The sequence below is a fragment of the Arachis ipaensis genome, chromosome B5 (genome assembly GCF_059453495.1).
Source record: "Arachis ipaensis isolate K30076 ecotype BB chromosome B5, ASM5945349v1, whole genome shotgun sequence".
In the NCBI taxonomy this organism is placed as follows: domain Eukaryota; kingdom Viridiplantae; phylum Streptophyta; class Magnoliopsida; order Fabales; family Fabaceae; genus Arachis; species Arachis ipaensis.
Genome location: NC_142440.1, coordinates 41,695,977 through 41,705,595, shown reverse-complemented (window position 1 = coordinate 41,705,595; position 9,619 = coordinate 41,695,977). Strand labels below are relative to the sequence as shown.

The window sequence follows — 9,619 nt, the reverse complement described above, 5'->3', positions numbered from 1 at the left end:
AATTTGAAGTGTAAACAAAATTGCATGAACATAGGACAAACAAAAATGCAAAAACTCAAGGTTTAAATGATACTACAAGAATGATTTGCAGAAAGTAAACGGAACTATTGAAACTCACGATGCAGGTGAAATTAATTACTAAAACTTGATATTTTTGGGAGATAAAACAATTGTCTTGAGCTTAAATCAAGTAAGAGGACATAAATCTATGTTAGAAGCAGAATTGCAAAAAACAAGCGCAAAAATAAAATTATGAAGAATGAACAAAAATATGGTAATGGTGATATGCAATGTTCTGAAAATTGGACCGGATCGGCCGGTTGAACCGAGAACCGGTGAGAGAAATGGTCCGGTCCTCCTCTTAAAACCGCCAATTTCAAAACCGTTGGAAAATCGACGAACCGGCAAAAAATCGGCCGGTTGGACCGGACCGGAAATCGGCCGGTTCTTTAAAAAAACAAAGCCACGCCGCGTCACTCACCCCCTCCCCCAAACCTTTCGCGAATCAAATGCCATCAGTCCCTCACCACTCACCAACCTTAGCTTCTTCAAGAATTCAAAACCCAAACCAAAAACCTAGCCTCTTCAACGGATTCGACGCCACCGTTCGTCGTTGTAGGCGCCTCCGCGGCCTCCTCCTCCCCCCTGTTCCAAACCAAATCCCTAGCTTGGCACGTCGTCGTCGCGTCGTCTTCTAACTTCGCTGTTCGAGGCTTCGAGTTCGAGATGCTTGCCGTGGTGTCGCTGTCGTCGTCTTGCTCTCAGTTGAAGGTTAGTGGAACTGTTTAGTGATTCCCTTTTATGCTCTGTTGAGTCTGTGTTGAATGAAACTTGAATGTCCGATAATTAGTAATTTTTGAATCTGAAATGACGTAAATCATTGATTTTGTATTGTTGAAATTATGTTGTTGAAATGGATTTGTTATGTTGCTGGCTTGCTGCTGCCATTTTTTAATTTGAGTATGATGTTTCTGAATTTTTGTTGAAATAGTTATTGATTTGAAGGTTAGGATGATTATTTGTTCTAGAACTGAGTCTGCTATTTCACTGCCTGATGGGAAAGTAAGTTCTCCCCATCCTCCGTTGGATTCGTCCTGCTCGTCGCCCTCTGCTCAAATTTTTTACTCTGTTTTGTAAATAAGCTGAAACTTGTTGCTCAATTTCTGTTCGTTCCTTTGCTAAATAAGCTGAAATTTGTTACTCTGTTTTGTACTTTGTTAATGCTGGAAACTTACTCGGTTTTGCATAATTGTTGACTGGATGAATTGCTGTAGGCAGAATTGTTAATGTTCATTGTGTAGGCAGAATTGTTAATGTTCATTGCTGTGGCTATTTTTAATTTCATATATGTTTTATTAAGCAGTGCAAGCCTTCCAAGTAACACACTCTTTGATCTTTTTGTTGGGATCTTGAAATATGACCAAGAAATCATGGATGTGAAGGATGATCTCAAAGCAGTTAAGGAAAGAGACCCTGCTTGCATAAGCCATGTGCATTGCTTCTTGAACTTCAAAGGCTTCTTAGCATGCTAATCTCATAGAGTTGCTCATAAGCTATGACTTCAAGGAAGAAAAGTCTTGGCAATTATGATCCAGAACCGAGTTTCCGAGGTTTTCGCGGTTGTTATTCATCCCGGTGCTAAGATTGGAAGCGGGATTCTGCTTGATCATGTAATTGGATTAGTGGTTGGTAAAACTGCAGTGATTGGTAACAATGTGTCAATTTTGCATAGTGTGACTTTGGGTGGAACTAGTAAAGCTTCTGGTGATAGGCATCCAAAGATTGGTGATGGGGTTTTGATTGGTGTAGGGACTTGTATTTTGGGGAACATTAAGGTTGGTGAATGTGCTAAGATTGGTGCTGGTTCTGTGGTGATTAAGGATGTTCCTCCTAGGACTAGTGTTGTTAGTGATTTTGTTATGCTGTTGTTTTGAATTAATTTAGGGGTGATTATTTGTTATGCTACTGTTTTGAATTAATTTAGGAGTGATTAATGATTATTTCTAGTTGTATTCTTGCTGGTTGCACCATTGCTCTTTTCACTATTTAACTTTGTATTTTGATAAGATCATATGGATTTGGTTGACATTTCATATGTTTTTAAATTTGGAAGATATTTAAGATTTATATTAGACTATAATTATATTTTAAGATGTTTATATATAATTTATTTATTATTTTATTCTGAAACGGTTTTTTCGGTTGAACCACCGGTTGAACCGGTTGGACTAATGAACCAGTGAACTAGTAGCTAGAGCGGTTTGATAACCGGTCCGGTTTTCCGAACCTTGGTGATGTGTCACACGATCAGAACATTAAAGGATAACCAAGTAGAAACAATAGAAAAATGAATAAAACTTGGGGATAATAATTAAAGAGGATACCATAATTCTGAAAAACCATGCTAGAATTCATGGTAATAATTCAAAAGTAACTTAATATTTATATTGGGTAAGATGAAGCAATTTTGTAGTAGTTAAATAATTGTATAGTTAGTTTAGAGAAAAGAAAAAGTTAATTAGAGTACGTTAGAGTACATTTTCTAGAAGATTAGCTAGAACTAAGCACTATTTATACTTAATATGTAAATAAACTCTGTAGAGGAGAATTCACTAGAAAATGAAGTATAGTGACTAGAAGCCCCTTTCTTCAGTCATGGTTCTTCACAACAATGTTTTGCATGAAGTTCTTCTTCTCTAGCTCTCTAGAACTCACCAAATTGAACATGGTGTGGTGAGCGTGGACAGAGAGCTAGGTTAGAATCGAGTTTCAAGAGAGGAACGAAGATCGAAACCTCTTTCTTGAAAAATCAAAGCAATTTCTGCAATTTTCTACGATTTTTTTCTTCTTCCCTCAATCGTTCTTTCTTCCCGTATCTTCTTGCCTTCTCTCTTGGATACACATGAAAGAGCTTGATAAGAATTTGATTGTTTTAAGAATCTCATCAATTCAGTGGAAACAAAGACTCCGATCAACGAATTCAAAGAGAAAGATTTGGATCTACACCACCTCAAAAATCCATTGATTTAAGTAACGTCATGGCTTCTAAAGGAAATCCATTCTCCTCTGTTGACATTCAAGCACTTTCGCAGCTCATGAATCAGTTAAACCTAGCGTTGGATCTGACAAATCCATATTTTCTTCACCTTGGAGAGAGTCCAGGTTCAGCCTTGATTTCAACGATTCTTGGAACTTGCAATTAGCAAACATAGGAAAGAGCAATATGGAGGACATTGAGGTCCAAGAACAAAGAAAAATTTGTTGACGGAATCATTAGAAGACCAGCTAAGGATGATACACCCCTTGAAGCTTGGGAGTGATGCAATAATTGTGTGGTATCTTGGATCAACCAATCCCTGAGCCCAGACATTGCTCAGATTGTTGTGTGGATCGATTAAGTGAAAGAGCTCTGGAATGAATTAAAGCACATATATGGTAAAGGAGATGTCTATAGGGTAGCTGAATTAGAGGAAGAATGGTGCGCGTGTATGCAAAACCCACACTATTTAGTACAACAGCAGCAGTACCAGCAAGTGCACTGGATCGTCCAAGTAATACCTGAGCGAGTCAGGGTCGATCCATGAGGATTGTGGCTTAAAGCAAGCTTATAGTTGTCTTGCAGGTCTTAGTCAGGCGGAATTAGAAGGAGTACTTATTGTTAGGTTGATTAGGATTATAGTATGTGAAGTTGGATGAAGTATCAACAGTGAGAGGAATAAAGTTGAGAGTTGGAGTTGCTTTGTCTTTCTAAAATAACTCTGGTACTACTATCTTCTTTTCTTGTGAATGATCTTCTTCTATGGCAGGCTGTAAGTGATTGACACTGGTTTGAGCAGCTGTCAATACTCTTCTGGATCTGAACCCCAGATTTAGTGTGGATCCATCTCTACTTGAGGGTGAAGCGCGTACAGTCCATTCTCTTTTATGATCCTACTCAAAACGCCACAGACAAGGTCGGATCTTCCAGATCAGAGAATGCTGTATCTGGGTTCTAGCCTCTACCACAGAGACCCTAATCTCGCCGAAAATTGGCTAAACTGATTTCTTGAGAAGTCCCCAATGAAATCGTGGATTAGCCGTCTGAGAGATGTATATTCAAGCTGTTGTTCATCATTGTCTAGTGAAAGACGCATTCTGAATTCAAGTAGACGCGAGTGTTTGTCAGACACGTTCATCTTAATGTGATGAATAGAGCTAATTGGTTAGATCATCCTATTCACCACGACGAAGTATGAATAAACATCTTAGAATTAATCACACACGGATCGAAGAAGAAACAATAGTACTTTTATTAATTCATGGGACTCAGCAAGGCTCCTCCCCTCAACCTAGGAGGTTTAGAAACTCATACTGAAAATAAAATACAAAGTAAAAACGAAAATAATGGCAGACCTCCCTCAGCGGGAGGTCTCCCCTAATGGAGAATTCGAAGAAGGTAAAAGTTCTCCGAATTACATAAGTTTAATCCCTTAAATAGATGACTAGTAAGGTAAAACAGTCTATTTAGTGCTAAAATCTACTTCTGGGGCCCACTTGATGAGTATTTGGGCTGAGCTTTGAGGAGATCCACATGCATTGAGGTCTCTTGGACGTAGAATGTCAGCTAGGGGGTCCTCTCTGGACCTTTGGATGCTAGGCTCTACTCTTTGGGCGCTGGACGCCTGGAGGGGGTAGGAAGCTGGCATTGGACGCCAGTTTTAGGCCTTCTAATCCAAAGAAAAGTATGGACTATTATATATTGCTGGAAAGCTTTGGAAGTTAGCTTTCCATATCCATTTAGAGCGCTCCATTTGAACTTCTGTATCTCCAGAAAAGCTCTTCGAAATATAGGCAGGTCAGATCTGGACAGCATTTGCAGTGCTTTCTCTGTCTCTGAATCAGACTTCTACTCCAACTCCTCAATTTCAGCCAAAAATTACCTGAAATTTCCCAAAAACACAAAAACTCATAGTAGAATCCAAAAATATGATTTTAACACTAAAACCTATAAAAACATAATAAAAACTACTAAAATCTATATGAAAGTAATGTCAAAAAAGCATATAAAATATCTGCTCATCAAAGAACTATTTGCTATTAAGCAAGGAGAGTTGTCTGTTACAGGTTACTACACGAAGTTGAAAGAAATTTGGGAAGAGTTAGACAATCTCAGGCTGATACCAACATGTTCGAGGTGTATAGAGAGCTATAATTGTGAGTTTAGCATTATGAGTGCATATAAAGAAGAGTCAAATGTAGTGAGGTTACCAAGGGGACTGAATGAATAATTTTTAACAATAAGGTCTCAAATCATGCTGATGAAGCCCTTACTTAAGGTGGATATGGTGTTTTCTTTTCTACTTCAACAAGAAAGGCAAATACACATGAATGATATTATAGATGGAAAATCTCTGCTGTTTATCTCCAAGAATGGCAGAATTGAGAACTCAAGCATTGCTCCCAGAGGATGTGACAGAAATGGAAGAGGAAGCGGAGCTTCAGGGAGAAATGGAAAAGGAACTAAACAGTGTTCACACTGTGGCAAGAGCAGTCATACGACTGATACATGTTACAAAAAGTATGGATATCCTCCACATTACAAGAGCAATGGTTCATCAATCAATAATGTGGTTGTAGAGGAGATGAATACAGAGAATAATGACCCAAACCAGAAGGGACATGATGCTAAACCAGGTTTCAATTTGAGCTCAGAGTAGAAAGAAGCATTACTGGCTTTTAGCAAAATTCACAACCAAAGCATAGCTTAAACCAAATAACTTCCACTACACTCCCATCAAACCAAGGTATCTCGTATATCATGTCATTATTAGTCTTTAATCATAACTCATGGGTCATAGATTCCGGAGCTATAAACCATGTTGCATATTCTAAAAATTTCTTCAAAAGTCTCTATCACATAAGACTAGTTCTGATTAACATGCATGATGGCACAACCACAATAGCAAATTCAACTGGCACTGTACTATTTTCAAAACAATTTCATTTGCTGCATGTGTTTTACATTCCAACTTTCAAGTTCATCTGATTTCTTTGTCAAAACTTATTGCTGATTTAAAATGTGAATTATTTTTGATGATGCTGGATGTGAAATTTAGGACAAGAACACCTTGAGGACAATTGGTGTAGCTGAGCAAAGGAAGAGATTATATGCTTTTGAAAGTCTTGCTCCCATTCCAACTATAGCAGCCACTGCACTCACATCCACATCACATACAAGTCATGATGCACATCATTCATACACTGCACTCCTAATTTAGGATGTAATTTGGCATTTTAGGTTAGGTCATTTACCAGATAATAGAATAAATGTAATGCAAAAATTGTATAATGATATGACACATTCAGTTTCAAGCAAGCCATGTGATTCATGCCATTACGCAAAGCAAAATCATTTACCCTTTATTCCTAGAATCTCAAAGAGTAATAATAAATTTGACATTGTTCACATGGATATTTGGGGACTTATCAACACTATATCTGTTTAAGTACTTTCTCACCATAGTTGATGACAAAAGTAAAAACACTTGGCTCTATTTCATGAAAACCAAAGCTGAAGTTTCACAATTAGTTAAGGTGTTCATTCAAATGATTGAAAATCAATATGGAGTCATAATTAAAAAGCTCATATCAGACAATGGGCTTGAGTTTCGGCTTACACAATACTATGCCTCTAAGGAAATCATTCACCAAACTAGTTGTGTGTAGAAACTCCACAACAAAATGGCTTTGTAGAATGAAAAATTCACCATATTTTAGAGGTAACTTGCGCGTTGATGTTCCATTCTCACATGTCAAAGAAATTCTGGGATCTTGCAGCTGGATATGTGATGAGTGGATAATTTATACGCTTTTTGGCATTATTTTTAGGCAGTTTTTAGTATGTTTTAGTTACTTTTTATTATATTTTTATTAGTTTTTAAATAAAAATCACATTTCTGGACTTTACTATGAGTTTGTGTATTTTTCTGTGATTTCAGGTATTTTCTGGCTGAAATTGAGGGACCTAAGCAAAAATCTGATTCAGAGGCTAAAAAAGGATTGCAGAAGCTATTGGATTCTGACCTCCCTACACTCGAAGTAGATTTTCTGGAGCTACAAAAGCCTAATTGGCACGCTCTCAATTGCGTTGAAAAGTAGACATTCTGAGCTTTCCAGCAATATATAATAGTCCATACTTGTCCCGAGTTTTGATAACGCAAACTGGCGTTTAAACGCCAACTTCCTACCCTTTTCTGGAGTTAAACGCCAGAACTGGCATAAAAGCTGGAGTTAAACGCCCAAACTGGCACCAAAGCTGGCATTTAACTCCAAGAAAAGTCTCTACATGTGAAAGCTTTAATGCTCAGCCCAAGCACACACCAAGTGGGCCTCGGAAGTGGATCTATGTACTATCTATCTTAGCTTACTCATTTTCTGAAAACCTAGGTTACTGGTTCATTATAAAAACTACTTTTAGTGATTCATTTTGTACCTCATAACATTTCACATTAGAACTTGTATTTTCTATGGCATGAGTCTCTAAACTCCATGGTTGGAGGTGAGGAGCTCTGCTGTGTTTCGATGGATTAATGCAATTACTACTGTTTTCCATTCAATCACGCTTGTTTCTATTCTAAGATATTGACTTGCACTTCAACCTGATGAATGTAATGATCCGTGACACTCATCATCATTCTCACCTATGAACGCGTGCTTGACAACCACCTCCGTTCTATCTGCAATAGCTTGAGTGTATATCTCTTGGGTTTCTAATCTAAGATTAGAACCTTCGTGGTATAGGCTAGAATTATTGGTGGCCATTCTTGAGATCCGGAAAGTCTAAACCTTGTCTGTGGTATTCCGAGTAGGATCTGGGATGGGATGACTGCGACGAGCTTCAAACTCGCGAGTGCTGGGCGTAGTGACAGACGCAAAAGGATCAATGGATCCTATTCCAACATGAGTGAGAACCGACAGATGATTAGCCGTGCGGTGACAGCACATTTGGACCATTTTCACTGAGAGGATGGATGGTAGCCATTGACAACGGTGATCCACCAACATACAGCTTGCCATTGAAGGAGCCTTACGTGCGTGAAGAAGAAGACAGTAGGAAAGCAGAGATTCAGAAGACAGAGCATCTCCAAAACCTCAACCTGTTCTCCATTACTGCATAACAAGTATTTATTTCATGTTCTTTTACTTTTTTGCAATTAAAACTAAGAATCATTACTGATATCCTGACTAAGAATTACAAGATAACCATAGCTTGCTTCAAGCCAACAATCTCCGTGGGATCGACCCTTACTCACGTAAGGTATTACTTGGACGACCCAGTGCACTTGCTGGTTAGCTGCACGGAGTTGTGTGAAAAGTTTGCGATCACGATTTCATGTACCAAGTTTTTGGCGCCGTTGCCGGGGATTGTTCGAGTTTGGACAACTGACGGTTTATTTTGTTGCTTAGATTAGGAGAAATTTTTATTTTTGGTTTAGAGTCTTATATTATCGTTTTTGGTTAAAATTTTAAAATCCTTATTTTATTTTATTTTTCTAAATTATTTTCGAAAGTTTTCAAAACCAATAACTTCATAATTTAGACTTCTGTTTAAGTTTAGTTTCATATTTTAAGTTTGGTGTCAATTGCATAAGTTTATTTTTCTTTCAATTTTTTTCGAATTATTAGTGCTCAGAGTATAAAAATTTTTAAGTTTGGTGTCCTTTGTGTTTCGGTTTTCTAAAAAAAAATTTTCAAAAGTTGCTCTCAGTGTTCATCTTGATATTCAAAATTTTTCTGTTTGTTTTCTTTGTTTTGATCTAAAAATTCTAAGTTTGGTGTCATTTTATTATTTTTCTCTTTCCTCATTAAATTTAAAAATATCTTTCATATTTATTTAAGTGAATTTTCGAAAATTTCATTTAAAAATTCAGATTTTTATTTTAGAAAATTTTTATTCTACCTTATCTTAGTTTTGAAATTTCAAAATTCAAAATCCCTTTCAAAAATCATATCCAAAGTTTTTCAAATCTTCTTAATTAAGTAATTATTTTAGTTTTCGAATTCATTTTTTCTTTTTCTTTTTTATTTTCGAAATTTATATTTTAATTTCTAATTATTTTGTTTTATCTTATTTTTTTTATTCGGTTTGTTTTTAACTAAATAAAATAAAAATAAAAATATATTTTATTTGCAATTCACATCAATTTCCTTTTCTCCATCATGGACCTAAGTGAAAATGAGCAGTCCAGAAGGACTCTGGGGTCATATGCTAACCCCATTATTGCTGCATATGGGAGTAGCATCTGTATACCTCCCAACAAAGCAAGCAGTTTTGAGCTAAATCCTCAGCTCATTATCATGCTGCAGCAAAATTGCCAGTATTCCGGTCTTCTACAGGAAGAACCTACTGAGTTTCTGGCATAGTTTTTACAAATTGCTGACACAGTACGTGATAAGGAAGTAGATCAGGATGTCTACAGATTATTACTGTTTCCATTTGCTGTAAAAGATCAAGCTAAGAGGTGTTTAAACAACCAACCCATAGCAAGTATAAGAACATGGAAACAATTATCAGACAAATTCCTGAATCAATATTTCCCTCCAAAAAGGATGACACAGCTAAGGCTGGACATCCAAGGCT

The 9,619-nt window shown here is 37.0% G+C and overlaps 1 pseudogene; it reads left to right on the top strand.

Annotated features, from left to right (window-relative positions):
* Positions 1 to 1,313: 1,313 nt before the first annotated feature.
* Positions 1,314 to 1,934, top strand: LOC107640543 (serine acetyltransferase 3, mitochondrial pseudogene; annotated as a pseudogene).
* Positions 1,935 to 9,619: the final 7,685 nt, after the last annotated feature.